The sequence below is a fragment of the Cervus canadensis genome, chromosome 7 (genome assembly GCF_019320065.1).
Source record: "Cervus canadensis isolate Bull #8, Minnesota chromosome 7, ASM1932006v1, whole genome shotgun sequence".
Taxonomy (NCBI): domain Eukaryota; kingdom Metazoa; phylum Chordata; class Mammalia; order Artiodactyla; family Cervidae; genus Cervus; species Cervus canadensis.
In genome coordinates, this window is record NC_057392.1 from 43,148,611 (window position 1) to 43,169,340 (window position 20,730).

Consider the following 20,730-nt stretch of genomic DNA (forward strand, 5'->3'; position numbering starts at 1 on the left):
GAGAAATGCAAATCAAAACCACAATGAGGTACCATTACATGCCAGTCAGAATGGCTGCTATCCAAAAGTCTACAAGCAATAAATGCTGGAGAGGGTGCAGAGAAAAGGGAACCCTCTTAAACTGTTGGTGGGAATGCAAACTAGTATAACCACTATGGAGAACAGTGTGGAGATTCCTTAAAAAACTGGAAATAGAACTGCCATATGACCCAGCAATCCCACTTCTAGGCATACACACTGAGGAAACCAGATCTGAAAGAGACACGCGTACCCCAATGTTCATCACAGCACTGTTCATAATAACCAGGACATGGAAGCAACCTAGATGCCATCAGCAGATGAATGGATAAGAAAGCTGTGGTACATATACACGATGGAATATTACTCAGCCATTAAAAAGAATTCATTTGAATCAGTTCTAATGAGATGGATAAAACTGGAGCCCATTCTACAGAGCAAAGTAAGCCAGAAAGATAAACACCAATACAGTATACTAATGCATATATATGGAATTTAAAAAGATGGTAACGATAATCCTATATGCAAGACAGAAAAAGAGACACAGATGTATAGAACAGACTTTTGGACTCTGTGGGAGAAGGCAAGGGTGGGATGATCTGAGAGAACAGCATCGAAATATGTATATTATCAAGTGTGAAACAGATCGCCAGTCCAGGTTGGATGCATGAGACAAGTGCTCGGGGCTGGTGCACTGGGATGACCCAGAGGGATGGGATGGGGAGGGAGGTGGGAGGAGGGTTCAGGATGGGGAACACATGTAAATCCATGGCTGATTCATGTCAATGTATGGCAAAAACCAGTACAATACTGTAAAGTAATTAGCCTCCAACTAATAAAAATAATTGGGAAAAAAAGAACAAAGTACTGAGCTTATGATCCCATCATGTATAAATGTACTTTTGAGTTGAAATTGTATCCATGACTATTCTGAATACTGAGTCCATACCTGCATATGCCTCTGTGTTTGAGAATATTGTCGTATTTATACATCTATGTGCATATTTATTAAGAAAGGAGAAAAGAAAAGAGCACATAAATAAATATTATGCTTCAGACAGTTAAAGCTAAAGGATGGCAAGAAAAGAAATTTGCTAACTAATGTTGTACCATTTGGAGTGTGTGACCATTTTATATGCCAAGCATATGTCATAGCACCTAGCATATAGGTAGTACTAATAAATATTTGGTGAGCTGTTAATCCATAGATTCTGTAGGATGTGACATGTAATCTGGGTTTGAAAACAAATAAAAGTTTGCCAGAGTAACACAAGCAGAGGGATCAGTATGTCAAGAATCATGGGACCAGGAAATAGCATAGCTTAATTATAAGCACTTGAGTTCTGCTAGACTATAAAACAAGGTGGGGGAGTGGTAGGAAAGTATGTTAGAGAGCTAGCCAGGGTAAATAAAAGGCCTTGCATGACCAGCTGGAGAACTAAGATTTCATGTAATAGACACTGGGAAGACAGTGAAGGGTTTCAAGCTGGGTGAGGTATGATCAGACTTCTAAAGCTTATCTTTAGAAAGAAACTTGGCAGCAGTAAAAAGAATGGTAGGTGAAAATTGAGATGAAAGGTAGGGAGACCAGTTATGAAACTGTTACTATAGTCAATGAGGGCTTAAACCAGTCATTAGTGTTGGCAACGGAGAGGAGAGAATACTTTGGCAGATATTTAGAATATAGAATTGACAAAATTGCTAATAAATAAGATGTGGAAATTGAGAGAAGAATATGCTTCTGACTGTTGAGCCTAGGTGGATGGTGATGCCTTTAAAGAACATAGATATATAGATAAGTTTTGAGTCACTTCAGACACATGGCACCTGAGAGAATAGTCAATCATCCAAATGAAACTCCTGTGGATGGTTGGACATCTTTATTAAGTGGGATTGATTAGATGAAGTTAGTAGAAGCTGCATACCTGTATAGGGAGGTCTGGGCTAGTAGAGACTGAGAAATCTTCTGGATTAGTGGGATTTAACAAGAGAGTTTATCTTGGAGTAGGGCTAAAAGCAGGAGGTGGTACAATCTAGTGAAAGGAGTTTGAGAACAAATAACATTTATTATTACCACTCCTATTCAACATTTTACAGGATATTCAAACTAGTATGGGGCATCCTTGGTGGCTCAGCGGTAAAGAATCTGCCAGCAATGCAGGAGACGCGAGTTAGATCCCTGAGTCGGGAAGACCCCCTGGAGGAGAGCACAGCCACCCACTCCAGTATTCTTGCCTAGAGAATCCCATGGACAGAGGAACCTGCTGGGCTTGTAGTCCATAAGGTCACAAAGAGTCAGACACAACTGAAGTGATGAGTATGCACACGTGCATAACTAGTATAATAAGAAAATGAAAAGTAAAAGCCTGAAAATGAAGAATAACAATGTTGTTATTCACAGTTTTATGATTATCTACACAGAACATTGAAGACAATTTGTAAATTATTTATAAGGACTAACAAGAAAGGTTGCTGGAAACAAGGTCAATATATTCATGTCACTTGTGCTTGTACAACCAGCAACATCCATTTGGAAAATATGACTCTAAAATATATATTTGCAGGGCTTCCTTGGTGACTCAGTGATAAAGATTCTGCCTGCCAATGTAGGAGAAACGGGTTCGATGCCGGTTCGGGAAGATCTCACATGCCTCGGAGCAACTAATCCATAGGCTGCAACTACTGAGCCCACATGCCACAACTACTGAAGCCTGCATGCCCTAGAACCCGTGCTCTGCAACAAAATAAGCCACTGCAATGAGAAGACCTTGCAAATCCCACGCACATTAGAGGAAATCTGACTTAGTATTCTTAGTATTCTGACTTTGTCCTTCATCGGAAGGACTGATGTTGAAGCTGAAACTCCAATACTTTGGTCACCTAATGCAAAGAACTGACTCACTTGAAAAGACCCTGATGCTGGAAAAGATTGAAGGTGGGAAGAGAAGGGGACAACAGATGGTTGGATGGCATCACCGACTCAGTGGACATGAATTTGAGTAAACTCCGAGAGTTGGTGATGGACAGGGAGGCCTGGCGTGCTGCAGTCCATGGGGTCACAAAGAGTCGGACACGACCGAGTGACTGAACTGAACTGATGTAGTATTACACGTATTAAAAGATATTCAACTTAACAAGTAATCAAAAATTGGAAATTTAAAATAACAAATGCTATTTCACATATGACAAATTGTTTAAAATGTAAAAGACTAAACCTACCAAGTATTGGTAAAGATGTGAGAAGTGTAAATTGGTTTAACCATTTCAGAGAACAATTTGACAAAACCTCGTAAAGTTAAAGATGCACATATCCTAGGATCTTGTAATTCCCCTCTAGGTTTCTACTCCATAGATATTCTAAATTTTGTGCACACATGTGCAAGGGTGTTCATTGCAAAGCAATTTGTGCAAAACTTGGAAACAACTTTCTACTAGAGGGAAATAATAATATGGGGCTTATAAATGGAATGAGATAATATGCCATTGTTACAATTAATTAACTAGGTCTATGCCACAGATGAACATTAAAAATATAATGCTATATAAATAAAGAAGTTGCAAGATACTTCTCTGTCAAATATTAAGACACAAAACAATATCGTGCAGTGTTATGGAAGATTCATTTATATGTAGAACAAAGTATAAAACGTTCAGGGGAATGGGATTCACCAGTGTTAGGGTGTTGTTACTCCTGAGAGGGAGGGAGGAGAGAAATGAAAGGGACTTTAGCTGAATCTGTGATGTTTTATTTTTTTAAATATCTGAAACAAATATGCTAAAAGTGTAAAATCAGTTACATCTAGGTGGTATAAGTGGTACCAGTTACATTATTTTTTATAACTGGTATTGTAAGAGTTATTTTTTTGTAACTCTTCTGTATCTTTGGAATATTTTGTGTTTAAAATACTTTTCAAGACAAAAAAAGAGAGTGGGCACTGGATGTAGAATCAGACCAAGTGTTTGTGTCATGACATTTCCACTGGCATTCAGTGTTACTCTATGTAAGTCACTTTGGGCATAGAGGTTTTTATCTATCAAATGGGAAACTGCATAAGATAACCTTCTTGGTCCTTCCCACCTCTGGCATTCTACAGTTCAAAGGTGAGAAGAAGCCAGATTAGGAGACATCAGGGTTCCTTGACTGGACAGAGAAACACAGAGCCAACACATCTTTAAGACTGACCTCCTTCAGAGAAAGGTCCTGCCAAGCTCTGCTGATTCTGAGCACATAGACTCCATGTTCTGCCAAAGAATGAAACTCATTCTTTAATCACACTTGTCATTGAAAGACCTAAGAATGTGGTTCTCTCAGTATTTTCTTCTAAGGAGGGGAGAAGGGTTTTGCATTCCTGAGGCTGGAGCCATAGACAACAGGTCCATGTTCTCAGGTCATAGCAACCAAGGCAGAAAGCCCACAGTTTTGCTACCGTGAGAGGGATTTTTTTTTTTCTCTCTCTCTCTAATGTTTTTTTCTCTTTTGTCAATGCCCGGTTGGCTGTGTAAACTCAAAGCTTCTCTGAGAAAATGAGCTCAATCCATGCACATCTCTGTAAAGCTCGATAAGAATCAGAATATCCAGTTCTTTGCAGCATACTCCAGACTCTGATTCAATAGTCCTTGGGGGAGGCCCAGGAAAAAGTTTTTCGTTGTTTTTTTTTCTAAGTTCCCAGGTGGTTCTAATGTGCAGCCAGAGTTGAGGAGCTAACTGAAGGGTGAGCTGGATCAGAGACTGCCCCGAATATTTGCTGCCAATCAGGGTATTCCCCAGGGCAGTCCCTAAATGAAACACTTTCCAATACATCTCCCATATCAGCTTCTCTTTAGTAACTTTGCTTTGCCACTGCCTCAAGTGACAGAATACGAGTCTCTACTTCAAAAACCATGGTCCTGATATGTGTAACTTTCCCCCTTTTTTGGCTTCTCCATCAGGGCAGCACAGTGCCTTCAAATGGCAGTGAATATCAGGTCATTACCACAAAGTAATAGCTCTAAACAATGAAAACAGTAGTAACATATGCTCTCTAAGCCTGTTTCTTTATTTGTAGCAAAAGCGAGTTAAACTAGATCAGTAGTTTTTAAACTGTGTTCTGAGAAACTATTCTGTGAAATATCTAAGGGGTTGCCCCTGCCTGATAGTAGGGTTTGCAAAATCAGTGGGTCAAATGATCCAGAAGTTCTCTTCCAGAATCAACATTCAACTATTCTAAATTCTACAGGAATAGATTTATGATACCATCAAAGGCTGCTGCTGCTGCTAAGTCACTTCAGTCATGTCTGACTCTGTGCGACCCCATAGACGGCAGCCCACCAGGCTCCCCCCGCGCCCCCGCCCCCCCCACACCCCCCCCCACACCCCACACACCCCCCACCCCCCCCCCCCCCCGGCCCTGAGATTCTGCAGGCAAGAACACTGGAGTTGGTTGCCATTTCCTTCTCCAATGCATGAAAGTGAAAGTGAAGTCGCTCAGTCGTGTCCAACTCTTAGCAACACCATGGACTGCAGCCCACCAGGCTCCTCCGTCCATGGGATTTTCCAGGGAAGAGTACTGGAGTGGGGTGCCATTGCCTTCTCTCATCAAAGGCTACTGTAACCCGTATAGTTTGAGGCCAACCCTGGTCTAAGGCAGATATTACAAACTGGCTACTTGCAAGCCAAATTTAGCACAAAGACTTGTTTTGGTTTTGCCTGAAGAGTATTTTTATTTTTCCTTTCTTGGTAGCTTTTAGAATTTTTCCAAATTACAGCATAAAACAATTCTGAAATCTGCACAAATAAAAGGTGTATCACTCAATGAAATATCTCAGGATGGGGAACACACGTAAATCCATGGCTGATTCATGTCAATGTATGGCAAAAATCACTACAATATTGTAAAGTAATTAGCCTCCAACTAATAAAAATAAATGAAAAAAAATTTTTTTAATGAAATATCACACTATAAACACACCTTTGCAACCACTACTCTAGGCAAGTTATAAATCAGTTAACACCATTTCAGAAGGTCTTCCTCATTACCCCTGTTAGTCATTCCCTCCTTCCCCTTCTCCAGAGGTAACCACCGTCTTGACTTCTTCCACTGTATTCTGGTTCTGCCTCTTTTAACATTTATATAAAGGAAATAATATTACAGTTTTTTTTAGTTTTTCTCTTTGACTTAATATTAGTGAGCAAAAAGTTAGCAAGCAAAAGAATTAGTGAGATTCATCTATGGTTTTGCATGTACCTATAATTTATTAATCTGTAATTTACTAATTTTCACTTCTGAATAGTTTCCCATTGTTAGAATACACCATAATTTATTTATCCATTATATTGTTGATAGATATTTTATTTGTTTCTACAATTTGGCTATTATGAGTAACAATGGTATAAAATACTCATAAATGCTTGGGAGGCCATATACCAACCCATTTTTGCTTCTATAATTCAGGGTCAAGTGATTAGGTTATAGGGTGATTAGGTTGTATGTGGTGATTTTGTTTTTTTAAATAGATGATAATTTCTTTATAATATTGTGATGGTTTCTGCCTTATATCAACATAAATCGGCATTAGGTACACATATGTCCCCTCTCTCTTGAACCCCTTTCCACCTCCCTCCCCATCTGACCCCTCCCAGTTGTCACAGAACACTGGCTGTGGGTCCCCGAGTCATATATCAAACTGCCACTGGCTATTTTACATATGGTAATGCGTATGTTTCAGTGCTGCTCTCTCATATCATCCCGCCCTCTCCTACCCACAGTGTGTCCAAAATGTCTGTTTCCTTTGCTGCCATGTAAGTAGGATCATCAGTATTATCTTTCTAGACGCCACATATATGCATTAATATATTTGTCTTTCTCTTTCTGACTTACTTCACTCTGTATAATAGGCTCTTAGGTTCATCCACCTCATTTGAAATGACTCAAATGCATTCCGTTTTGTAGCAGAGTAATATTCCATTGTGTATATGTTCCACAACTTCCTTTTTCATTCATCTGCCAATGGACATCAAGGTTGCTTCTATGTCCTAGCTATCATAAATAGTGCTACAGTGAACACTGGTGGTATATGTGTCTATTTTAGTTCTGGTTTCCTCAGGGTATATGCCCCATAGTGGGATTGCTGAGTCATATGGTAGCTTTATTCCTAGTTTTTAAAGGAAACTCCATACTATTCTCCATAGTGGCTGTATCAATTTGCATTCCCACCAACAGTGTAACAGGTTCCCTTTTCTGTGTGATGATTTTAATATATGTCCATGAAGTCTTTGACCCTCCTGTCTTCAAAAGGGGGAGCCTAAATCCATGACCCTCAAGTATAGGCTTGACTCAGTGACTCACTTCTAATGAATAAAATAACAGAAGTGACACTGTGTTACCTCTGAGACTAGGCCCTAAAAGGCTTTACAGTTTCTTTCTTGTCTCCTCCGGGGGAAACCAGTTGCAATATTATGAAGATACTCAGGTAGTCCTATGGAGAGGCCCACATACTGAGGAAGCAAGGCTTCCTGCCAATGGATGTGTGAGTGAGCTATCCTGGGAGGAAATTTTCTAGCAGCAGTCAAGTCTTCAGAAGAGCTGATATCTTAACTAAACTCTGAGAGACCCTGAACCCAAAATTCTATAGCTAAACTACTGTCAAATTCCTAACCCACAGAAAGAATAAGAGAATATATATTATTTAAAGTTACTAAACAGTATTGTTATTATGCAACAATAGATTACCAGTAGAATAAGCATGTGTTGAATCTTCATAGAAAACACCAAAGATTTTTTCCAAATTTATCCACATACCCGTATATCAGTGTATGAAAGTTTTCATTGTTCCGCATCTGTGGCAATATTTGGATCCGACAGTCTTTTCAAGTAGAACTCTATAGGTGGATGTGTGATGGTATTGCCTTGTGGTTTAATTTGCATTCCCTAATGACTAATGAAGCTGAACACTCTCTCATATGTATTGGCCTTTTGGATATCTTATTTTTGGCGTTAGTGGAATCTTTTGCTTATTTTTCTATCACTTTCTTGATATTTAGGAGTTTCTTCTGTGTCCAGGGTATAGTCCTTTCTGTGGTTAAAAATGTCTTTTCCCTATTTTTGACTTGCCATTGTGCTCTCTTAATGATATTGTTTGATGAACAAATTTTTTAATGTTTTTATTTACTTATTATATATAAATTTGTAAATCTTTTCCTTGAATGCACTTAAGAGTCTACTATTTTATTTAAGAAATACTTGCTTACTCTAGGTTCATGAAGATATTCTCCTCTGTTGCCTCCTAGAAGGACTATATTTTGGTTTTTACTTTTAAGTCTATCATACATAGAATTAAGGTGTGAATTAGCCAGGGGGTGGAAGGGTGAGTTAAATTTCATCTTTTCTCATGTGAATATCCAATTGACAAAGCCTAATCACTGAAAATTAATTCCTTTCTCCACTGCTCAGCAGTGTCAACTTTTTAAAAAAATCAAGTATTGATACATGTGTGTATCTGATTCTGGATTCTCTATTCTCTCCCACTGGTCTATTTATTTGTCTGTATTTGTGCCTGTATTATATTCTTTTCATCAGAACTTTATAAAAAACCCTGATATCTGCTATAGCAAGTCTTTCTACCTCATTTTTTCTCCAAGACTGACTAAACTATTCTTAGCTCTTTGTATTTCCACATATATTTTAGAATCAGTGTGATAATTTCCAGAAAAAAACCTACTAGGGTATTAATTGGGGTTGCCTTTCATCAATAGCTCAATTTGGGAAATCAATCACTTTATATTTTGAGCCCTCTAATATCTCCATTTATTTTTATATTTTCAATTTCTCTTAATAATTCCTTTAGGGTTTTTTTTTTCTGGGTAGAAATACCATACATCTTCATGAGGTTTATTTCTATTGATATTGTTCGATGGCAAACTGTATCATTAAAAACTTTTTTCTATTATTTGTGGTTGGTATATAGAAGTTAAGTTGATTTTGTATACTAACCTTGTATTCAGCAAACTTGTGTATCTGGTCATTTTTGTTGAGCCCAGAAATTGTACATAAAAAATTATAGAGATTAATTCTAATTTCAACTCAGAAGATGTAGAAAGTTATAAGGAGACTTCTTCCCACCCTAACAATAAGAAAATGATGGATAAACTGCAAACCAATGAAGACTCTTGAATTCTTAGAACTGCCATGGCAGGGCAAAAGGAGAACCTAAATTTTAGGGAGAGACAAGCGCCTACATGGAAAAATAGGATCTGATCACCTGGGGTGTGCATGCATGCTTAGTCGCTAAGTTGCATCCAACACTTTGTGACCCCATGCACTATAGCACTCCAGGCTCCTCTGTCCTTGGGATTTCCCAGGCAAGAATACTGGAGTGGGTTGCCATTTCCTCCTCCAGGAATCTTCCAGACCCAGGGATTGAACCTGCATGTCCTGTGTCTCCTGTATTGGCAGGCAGATTTATCACCACTGAGCCATCCAGGAAGCCAATTACCTGGGGTAGAGGTCTCCAGATGCCTCACGTCAACAAGAATCAGCTGGAAAATTGTAATAAGTTGCTAAAGACTGAGTGCAGGTTGGTGTGATACAGTGAGGCCCCTGGGGGTTCTCATCTTCTTGCAGGGTCTTTCTGTAAGAACATCGCCAGGAACTCACAAGAAAAACTGGAGAAAATCTTGAAGAAATTTTCCTCACAGGAATGAGTGAATGATGGGGATGAGAAGTTGTTGCCAAAACTCTGCCCAAATCCATTTATCTCCCTTAGGGAACAAAAGGCTTAATCTGCAGGGATAATGGAAACAAAAACTGTGTCTGTGAGGCACTGGTGGGAGCCCATTGCCACTGGGGGGAAGAAGGCAGAAAAACCATGTTTACCCCTCAGAAAAATTCAAGAGTAGGTTCTAGCCCAGTGCTAGATTTGACGGAGGGATGGGAACACTAGAGAACACTAGTTCACAATGTCTGACTAAAACTGAAACAATGAGAATATCAGAGAACTCTGCCTTCCTCAACTTCCTCACCCTCCTCTGTAACCACTGTGAAAAGCACCAAGTAAAATAAGAATATAGCGAGGAAAATTGAATTAAAGATTTACTGAGCATGGCCCCACCCATCAGAACAAGACCCAGTTCCCCTCAGTCAGTCTCTCCTGTCAGGAAGCTTCCATAAGCCTCTTATCCTTCTCCATCAGAGGGCGGACAGACTGAAAACCACAATCACAGAAAACTAACCAATCTAATCACATGGACCAGAGCCTTGTCTAACTCAATGAAACTATGAGCCATGCCATGTAGGGCCACCCAAGATGGATGGGTCATGGTGGAGAAGGGAATGGCAAACCACTTCAGTACTCTTGCTGAATATTGACAAAATGTGGCCCACTGGAGAAGGGACAAAGTGTGGTCCACTAGCAGCAGCAGAGAAGGGAATGGCAAACCACTTCAGTATTCTTGCCTTGAGAACCCCATGAACAGTATGAAAAGGCAAAAAGATAGGACACTGAAGGATGAACTCCCCAGGTCGGTAGGTGCCCAATATTGCTACTGGAGATCAGTGGAGAAATAACTCCAGAAAGAATAAAGGAATGCAGCCAAAGCAAAAACAACACCCAGTTGTGAATGTGACTGGTGATGGAAGCAAAGTCTGATGCTGTAAACAGCAATATTGCATAGGAACCTGGAATGTTAGGTCCATAAATCAAGGCAAATTGTAAGTGGTCAAACAGGAGATGACAAGAGTAAACATGGACATTTAAATAATCAGCAAACTAAAATGGACTGGAATGGGTGAATTTAACTCAGATGACCATTATATCTACTACTGTGGGCAAGAATCCCCTAGAAGAATTGGAGTAGCCATCATAATCAACAAAAGAGTCCAAAATGCATTACTTGGATGCAATCTCAAAAACAACAGAATGATCTCTGTTCATTTCCAAGGCAAACCATTCAATATCACAGTAATCAAAGCCTATGCCCCAACCAGTAATGCTGAAGAAGCTGAAGTTTAACAGTTCTATGAAGACCTATAAGACCTTTTAGAACTAACAACCAAAAAGGAGGTCCTTTTCATTATAGGGGACTGGAATGCAAAAGTAGGAAGTCAAGAAACACTTGGATTAACAGGCAAATTTGGCCTTGGAGTACAGAATGAAGCAGGGCAAAGGCTGATAGAATTTTTCCAAGAGAATGCACTGGTCATAGCAAACACCCTCTTCCAACAACACAAGAGAAGACTTTACACATGGACATCACCAGATGGTCAACACCGAAATCAGATTGATTATATTCTTTGCAGCCAAGGATGAAGAAGCTCTATACAGTCAGCAAAAACAAGACCGGGAGCTGACTGTGGCTCAGATCATGAACTCCTTATTGCCAAATTCAGACTTAAATTGAAAAAAGCAGGGAAAACCACTAGACCATTCAGGTATGACCTAAATCAAATCCCTAACAATTATACAGTAGAAGTGAGAAATAGATTTAAGGGACTGTATCTGATAGACAAAGTGCCTGAAGAACTATGGACAGAGGTTTGTGACATTGTACAGGAGACGGGGAGCAAGACCATCCCCAAGAAAAAGAAATGTAAAAGAGCAAATTGGTTGTCTGAGGAGGCCTTACAAATAGCTGAGAAAAGAAGAGAAGTAAAAAGCAAAGGATAAAAGGAAAGATATACCCATTTGAATGCAGACTTCCAAAAAATAGCAAGGAGAGATAAGAAATCCTTCCTCAGTGATCCGTGCAAAGAAATAGAGGAAAACAATAGAATGGGGAAAGCTAGAGATCCCTTCAAGAAAATTAGAGATACCAAGGGAACAGAAATAGTATGGACCTAACAGAAGCAGAACATATTAAGAAGGGTGACAGGAATATACAGAAGAATTGTACAAAAAAGATCTTCACAACCCAGATAATCATGATGATGTGATCATTCACCTAGAGCCAGACATCCTAGAATGTGAAGTCAAATGAGCCTTAGGAAGCATCACTACAAACAAAGCTAGTGGAGGTGATGGAATTCCTGTTGAGCTGTTTCAAAGCCTCAAAGATGATGCTATAAAAGTGCTGCACTCAATATGCCAGCAAATTTGGAAAACTCAACAGTGGCCACAGGACTGGAAAAGGTCTGTTCTCATTCCAGTCCCTAAGAAAGGCAATGCCAAAGAATGCTCAAACTACCACACAATTACACTCATCTCACACTTTAGTAATGCTCAAAATTCTCCAAGCCATCAGCAATATGTGAACCGTGAATTCCCAGATGTTCAAGCAGGTTTTAGAAAAGGCAGAGGAACCAGAGATCAAATTGCCAGCATCTGCTGGATCATCAAAAAGCAAAAGAGCTCCAGAAAAACATCTGTTTCTGCTTTATTGACTATACCATAGCCTTTGACTGTGTGGATCACAATAAACTGTGGAAAATTCTGAAAGAGATGGGAATACCAGACCATCTGACCTGCCTCTTGAGAAACCTGTATGCAGATCAGGAAACAACTGTTAGAACTGGACATGGAACAAGAGACATGGAACAAGAGACTGGTGCCAAATAGGAAAAGGAGTGCTTCAAGGCTGTATATTGTCACCATGTTTATTTAACTTATATGCAGAGTGCATCATGAAAAATGCTGGCTTGGATGAAGCACAAGCTGGAATCAAGATTGCTGGGAGCAAATAAATAACCTCAGATATGCAGATGACACCACCCTTACGGCAGAAAGTGAAGAAGAACTAAAGAGCCTCTTGATGAAAGTGAAAGAGGAGAGTGAAAAAGTTGGCTTAAAGCTCAACATTCAGAAAACAAGGATCATGGCATCCACTTCATGGCAAATAGATGGGGAATTAGTGGAAACAGTGACAGACTTTATTTTTTGGGCTCCAAAATCACTGCAGATGGTGACTGCAGCCATGAAATAAAAAGAATACTTACTCCTTGGAAGAAAAGTTATTACCAACCTAGACAGCATATTAAAAAGCAGAAACATTACTTTACCAACAAAGGTCCATCTAATCAAGGCTGTGGTGTTTCCAGTAGTAATGTATGGATGTGAGAGTTGGACTATAAAGGAAGTTGAGTGCCAAAGAATTGATGCTTTTGAACTGTGGTATTGGAGAAGACTCTTGAGAGTCCCTTGGACAGCAAGGAGATCCAACCAGTCCATCCTAAAGGAAATCAGTCCTGAATATTCATTGGAAGGACTGATGTTGAAGCTGAAACTTCAAAGTTTGGCCACCTGATGCGAAGAACTGACTCATTTGAAAAGACCCTGATGCTGGGAAAGATTGAAGGCAGGCAAAGATGGGGACAACAGAGGATAAGATGGTTGGATGACATCACCAACTCAATGGGCATGAATTTGAGTAAACTCCGGGAGTTGGTGATGGACAGCGAGGCCTGGCATGCTGCAGTCCATGGAATAACGAAGAGTCAGACATGACTGAGCAACTGAACTGAACTGATAGCTAGGAGAACTGCAAAAGACAGATTCTTCCTGGGGAGAAGTTCAAAGCGAAGACTCTAAACAGAATGAGTTAAAACCATGTGTAGAGCAGACATGTGAAGAAACACCCTGGTGTTTGTTGTGTGGGCCCACACAAGGTATCATTAGAGAAATCTGAAGCCTATGGTACACTGAGGTGAGCCATATCAACAACAAGCTTCAAACCTAACTCAACTCCAGACAAAATTAACACAAATTCCCACATGACTAAGGACCTAGCAGAAGGAAGGCATGTTTATCTCTAAGCACAAAACATATTTACCTCAGTATCTATTATTTTACATAACCTATCTGATTTTAAACAAAAAATTATGAGGCTGTCCTAGTTGATTCAGGCTGTTATAACAAAATTCCACAGACTGGGTGGCTTAAGCAAAAATTTATTTCTCATGGTTTTGGAGTCTGGAAAGTCCAAGATTAGGGTGCCAGAATGATTGGTATTTGTATTTGCTAGGCTATCATAACAAAATGTCACAGAGTGGGTGACTTAAGCAACAGAAATTAATTTCTCACAGTTCTGAAGGCTCCAAGTTCAAGATCAAGGTGTGGTAGGGTTGGTTTCTTCTGAGGCATCTCCTTGTGGCTGGTAGATGGCTGACCTCTTGCTATCTGGTCACATGGTCATCACTTTGTCCATGGTTGTCACCCATGATGTCTCTTTTTGTATCCGAACTTTCCTTTCCTGTAAGGATATCAGTCAGATTGGATTAGGAAGGCTCTTAACAGCCTCATTTAAAGACCATATCTTCAAATATAGTCACATTCCATGTACTTGGGGTTAGGATTTCAACATATAACTCTGGAGGAGAACAGTTCAGTCCATACCAATATTCAAAGTGCTGACAACCAAGAGCAGAGAGAAAATCTTTAAAATAGGGGGAAAAATGTTCCTACAGAAAAACAGAGATAAGAATTACAGCAGACTTAGGACTCCTCTGGCAGTCCAGTGATTAAGACTCCATGCTCCCACTGCAGGGAGCTTGAGTTTTATACCCGGTAAGGGAACTAAGATCCCACATACCACATGACACAACCAGAAAAAGAAAAAAAGAATTACAGTAGATTTTTTCTCCCCCTGAAACCTAAAACCAAGTAAGAACACAATGGAGTGACATGTTTAAAGTGCTCAAAGACCGTTTGCAGCAATATAGATGGACCCAATCTTGTCATATTGGGTAAAATAAGTCAGATGGAGAAAGACAAATATCACTTGATATCACTTAAAAGTGGAATCTAAAAAAAGGCTACAAATAAACTTATCTACAAAACAGAAATAGAGTTACAGATGTAGAAAATAAACTTACAGTTACACGGGATAGGGTAGGGGGAAGGATAAACTGGAAGGCTGGGATTGACACATACACACTACTATGTATAAAATAGATAATTAATAAGGACTTACTGAACAGCATGGGGAACTCTACTCCATACTCTATAATGGCCTTACATAGGAAAAGAATATTGAAAAGAGTGGATAGATGTATAACAGATTCACTTTGCTGTACACCTGAAAGTAACATAATATTTTAAATGAACTATCACCCCAATAAAAATCTTTTTAAAAATAAAAAATAAAGTGCTGGGGAAAAAAAAAAAACCTGTCAATTCCAATTCTTTTTTTTTTTTTCTTGGATGGGGGCACTCATTTTGTGGGATCATAGTTCCCTGACCAGGGATTGAACCCAGGCCCTTAGCAGTGAGAGCACAGAGTCTTAACCACTGGATCACCAAGGAATTCCCTCCATTTCTTCACTCAGCAAAAAATAGTTTTCAGAAATGATGGAGAAATATCCTTTCAGATAAATGTTGATAAAATCCACCCCCAAGAAATGTGAAAAAACAGTCATTTAGGTGAAGGAATATGTATTGGTCAGAAATTGACAGGCGTACCTCAGAGATACTGCTGATTTGATTCCAAATCACCTCGACAAAGTGAGTCACACAATTTTTTTGGTTTCTGAGTGCAAATAAAATTTATGTTTACACTATATTGTAGCTTATTAATTGTTCATTAGCATAAAGTCTAAAAAATGAATATACCTTAATTAAAAAATATTTTTTGCTGAAAAATGGTAGCCATTATCTGACAACTCTGGGTTGCTGCAAATCTTCATTTTGTAAAATATGAAGTATCTGCAAAGTGTAATAAAGCAAAGTGCAATAAAATGAGATATGAATGTATACACAAAAATTTAATGAAATAATGAATAAATAAAAGAAAATAGAATCTTTTTCTTAGATTTAAATGTGCTAAAAAATAACTGACTGTATAAAGCAAAATAATAACAATGTACTATGTTTGAAGCATGGGTAAAAGTAAAATAGATGACAAAAATAACACAATTTTAAAGTTCACTGATAAGTTCTTAAAGATTTAAAGGGGAACTTCTCTTCTTTCTTAACATGAACATTAATTGCTGTCAACTACCTTCTTAGAACTGCATTTTCTGCATACCATGAGTTTTGGTAATTTGTGTTTTCATTTTTGTCTGTCTCAAGATTCTTTTTGATTCCTTTTTTAAATTCCTTCTTTGACCCTTTGGTTGCTTCTGATTTTAGTGATTTGGATCTTCTATGTTCTTAATCCAACTAGCTGAAGGTTTGTCAAATTTTTTTTTAATCTTTTAAAAAGTACAACATTTTGATTTCATTGATTTCTCTGTTTTTTCCATTCTCTTTTTCATTTATTTCTGACCTAATTGCTATTATTTCCTTCCTTCTGCTATCTTTGGGTTTAGTGTTTGTCTTTTTCTAGTTCCTTAAGTTGTAAAGTTTCTAGTTCCTTATGTTGTCACTTGAGATCCTTGTTTTTGACATCAGTGTTTAGAGCTATTAAATATTCACCATAGTCCTAGTTTTCACTGTATTCCATAAGTTTTGAGGTGTTTTGTTTTCATTCATCTCTAAGGTTTTCTAATATCCCTTGGGATTTCCCCTTTGATCTACTGATTGCTTAAAAACATGTTGCTTAATTTCTACAAATTTGTGAACTTTCAGTTTTGATTCTGTTACTGATTTCTAACATTATTCCATTTTGGTCTGAGAACATATTTTGTATTATATCTATCTCTTAAAGTTCATTGAAAGTGAATTTGAGGCCTGACTTATAGTCTATCCTAGAAAATATCTTGTGTTAATGAGAAGATCAATGTTGTTGTTGTTGGGTAAGTGTTATATGTATGTTCATCAGATCTAGTAGGCTTATATTATTGTCCTTTATTTCCTTGCTTATCTTTTGTTTGGTTGTTCTACCCATTATGGAGAGTGGCTAATGAAGTCTTCAACTATCAGTAATTATTGATTTTTACTTATTACTTTTACTTATTTACTTATTACTTTTGTCATTTTGCTATTTGTCTTCTATCTGCCTTATAGATTTTTTTGTCCTTCTTTTCCTACCCTATTGTCTCCTTTTGTGTTTAGTTGTGTTTCCTTTTTTGGAGTGAAATGCTCAAATTTATTTCTTATGTCATTTATATATATTATATAACTATATATAACTATATATATATAACCACGAAACTTTGTGGTTACCTTGGGGACTATATTTAAACATCCTAAAACTGTAGCATTCTAATTTGAATTATATTTGCTTAACTTTAATAAACAAAACTTTGCTCCTTTACAGCTCTGTCAGTTGTTGACATCACAAAATTACATCTTTATTTATTGTGTGCCCCAAAATACAAACTAATAAGTCTTTTACATGCATTAATATCTTGTTTTAGCATCTTTTTATGATTAGTAGTTGCATGGTATATATTTTTTTATTTTTTAATTTTCAACACTTCTGTGAGGTATTTTTTGATGTATATCTTATACAGCTAATTTTCTAACATTCCACTTTTTAAATAAGAGTGCATTCTGTTTTATTTATTTTGAAAAAAATGCATTAACCTCTTGAACTATATAGAAAACAAAACATTGAGTTACAAATCAAAGTTCCAATGATACTAGCTTTTAGAATTGCCAGTTTATTAAACTTTACTGAGATCTTTATTTCTTTGTACAACTTTGAGTTACTTCTAGTTTGTTTTTATTTTACCCTGCAGGACTCCCTTGAGCATTTCTTGTAGAGATAATAAAGAAGTAAACAACCCTTTCAGCTTTTGTTTACCTGGGAAAGACTTAATTTCTTCCTTACATTTGAAGGACAGTTTTTCCATATATGGGGTTGTTGGTTGATAGGTTTTTCTTTTTTCTTTTAGTGCTTTGAATATATTGGCCCATGGCCTTCTGGCCTCTAAAGTTTCTAATAAGTATTAATATTATGGTGATAATGTTATAAAGGATCCTAAAGGGGCTTCCCTGATGGCTCAGAAGGTAAAGAATCTGCCAGAAATGCAGGAGACCCAGGTTCGATCCCTGAGTCAGGAAGATCTCCTAGAGAAGGGAATGTCTACCCACTCAAGTACTCTGGCGTGGAGAATCCCATGGACAGAGGAATCTGGTGGGCTACAGTCCAAGGGGTCACAAGGTGTCAGGCACGACTGAGTGACTAACACTTTGTACATGACAAGTCTTTCTCACCTGATACTTTGAAGATTCTCTGGTGCTTCCCTGGTGACTCAGTGGTAAAGAATCCACCTACCAATGCAGAGACATGAATTCGATCCCTGATCTGGGAGCCCACATGCCTGGGAGCAACTAAGCCCATGTGCCACAAATATTGAGCCTGTGCTCTTGAGCCTGAAAACACCTGAGTGCCTAGAGCCCATGCTCAGCAACAAGAGAAGTCACTGTTATGAGAAGCCTGCACATCACACCTAGAGAGCTGTCCTGCTCTCCACAACCAGAGAAAAGCCCTCACAGCAACAGAGACCCAGCATGGACAAAAATAAATAAATAAACTCTCTCTTTGTATTTTGCTTTCCAGAAATTTCATCATATGTCTCAGTATAGGTCTCTTTGAGTTCATCTTACTTGGAGTTTGTTGAACTGATTGAATATCTATATTTAAGTCTTTCATCAAATTTGTGACGTGTTCTTCCCCTTTCTCCCTCTCTTCTCCTTCTAGACTCCCACAATGAATATGTTGATTAATGTCACAGTGTTCCATGGGTAACCTAGCCTCTAATAATTTTTCTTCATCTTTCGTTTTCTGTTTCTCAATCTTGATAATTTTTTTGGTCTCATCTTTAACTTCATTGATTCTTTCTTCTGCCTACTCAAATTTTGGTTTGACTCCTAGTGAATTTTAAAATACCAGTTATTGTACTTTTCAGCTCTATAATTTTTTTGGTTTCTCTTTGGGTTTTGTAACTCTTTTACCAACACTTCCATTGTGTTCATACATCATTTTATTGACTTTCTCTACATCCTGTTTTAGTTCTTTGAACATCTTTAAGAATTGTTTTAAAGTCTTTGTCTAGTAGATATGCCATGAAGTCTTGAAGAGCGGTTTCTGTTGATTTTTTTCTTTTAATACTTTATATTTCTTTATATACATTGGATATGATTTTTTTTTTTACTGAAAACTGGACATTTGAATCTAATAATGTACTAACCCTGGAGATCAGATTATCTACCTTTCCCATTGTTTACTTTTTGTCTCTGTGCTAAGGATCAGACTGAGGTATAAACCTAAGGTTCTCACAGGTCTTTTGTGAATCTTTGCCTTTCACAATTTCCCCATACATGCAGTTGCTTTTGAATTTCCTAGTCTTTAATGTCTGGCTCCAAAAAAGGGGAAAAGAGAAAAATGAAGGAAGAGAAAAGGGCACCAGTCCTTTAAATCCTCTGTAGGCCATTTCAGCTGGAGGGGGAGGTGCAACAAAATGGCTTCTCATCTCTTTTCTGTGCTTGTGTATCAGAAGCAGCAATCAGGGATCAGAACATAAACCGCAGATACTTGGAGTATAGGGCCTTGTTTTTGTCCATTCTGACTCATGCAAGCTATGTGCAAGCCGCTCCAGGAACTGTGCACGGTTGCCTGCAATGGAGCTGAGAGTGGCAGATGAGTATCTGCTTCTGTGCCAACAGCTGAAATTTTTGGAAATTAACCACAGTTTACAGTCCAAACCTTCCCTTGAAAACTGAGAGCCTTCAATAGACTGCAGAGTTCCAGAATAGTTACATCAGACAAAGTCTTCCTTTGCAATTGTTGTCTCAGTAATGAAAGAGATTCCTGGTACTTCTTACTCTGCCATCTTCCCAAAATCGTATCACCTGTTACTTTCAAACTTCTGTAAAAATACAGGTAATCTATCTCTAATGATTTTTTTCTTAACGTTCTAATCTTCTAAACTAATTTACAACAATTATTTTCAGTGTTATCTCTATGTTTTACTGACTTTCAAGCTCACCTAAGCTTTCTTTCTTTAACCATAGCTTTTCCATTCTTAGACTTTCAATTTTAATTCATTTTTAACTATTCTGGAATACATACTTAAATAATTTATTTAGGAAGGTTATCTTAGTGGTAGTGTTTTTATTGCTGCAGTTTTTCTGTCTGGTAATATGTTCCTATTGATTTCACATTTAACCACCATCTTATCTGGGTAGAGAACACTACCTCAAAATTTATGTCTATTATTCTGTGGTTTTCTGACATTTAGTGTTGATTAACAGACCAAACTGGTTTAGCTTTCTCTGCATTCATCCCACTTGAATTTCTTTCCTTTTCTTAGTTTTTCTTATTTTTGGAATTTAAAATGCTCATGGTGATTTCTTGAAATGAAAGTCATGTTCTTAAAAATATTTTTGACAGTCTGAACCCTTTGAGTTCCTTAATTGTGTCTTGTGCATGCTAAGTTGCTTCAAGTTGTATCCAACTCTTTGTGACCCTATGGACTGTAGCCTGGCAGGCTCCAGTGTCCACGGGATTCTCCTGGCAAGAATACTAGAGTGAGTTGCTATGCCCTCCTCCAGAGAATCTTCCTGACCTAAGGACTGAACCCACTTCTCTTATGTTTCCTGCATTGGCAGGCAGGCTCTTTATCACCAGTACCAATTGGGAAGCCTGAATCAGCTGTATGAATACATATATCCCCTCCCTCCTTCCCCTCCCCCCAACCCACCTATCTAGTCATCACAGAGCACATCTTTTAATTTTAGGATGCTGCTTTTTTTTTCAAGTCTCTATTTCAGGATCCTTTCTTTGACCAATTTAATCTTTGGCTCTAATAGGAGTGACATAATAAAAGCGGCGGCTTTTGTTTGCCCTCCTTGGTTGAGCAGATCTTACATGAGAACATCCCCTTGTCCCCAAAGTTCAGTGAAATCTTCTATCATCTT

The 20,730-nt window shown here is 38.1% G+C and overlaps 1 protein-coding gene across 1 annotated transcript in view; it reads left to right on the plus strand.

Annotated features, from left to right (window-relative positions):
* Nucleotides 1–19,570: 19,570 nt before the first annotated feature.
* The window catches only part of CD86 (CD86 molecule), a 66,825-nt gene continuing 65,665 nt past the window's right edge, over nt 19,571–20,730 (plus strand). Inside the window, exon 1 of the mRNA XM_043473120.1 lies at nt 19,571–19,693. The gene's annotated coding sequence lies outside the window, so the exon portion shown is untranslated. The remainder of the gene's footprint in view (nt 19,694–20,730) is intronic.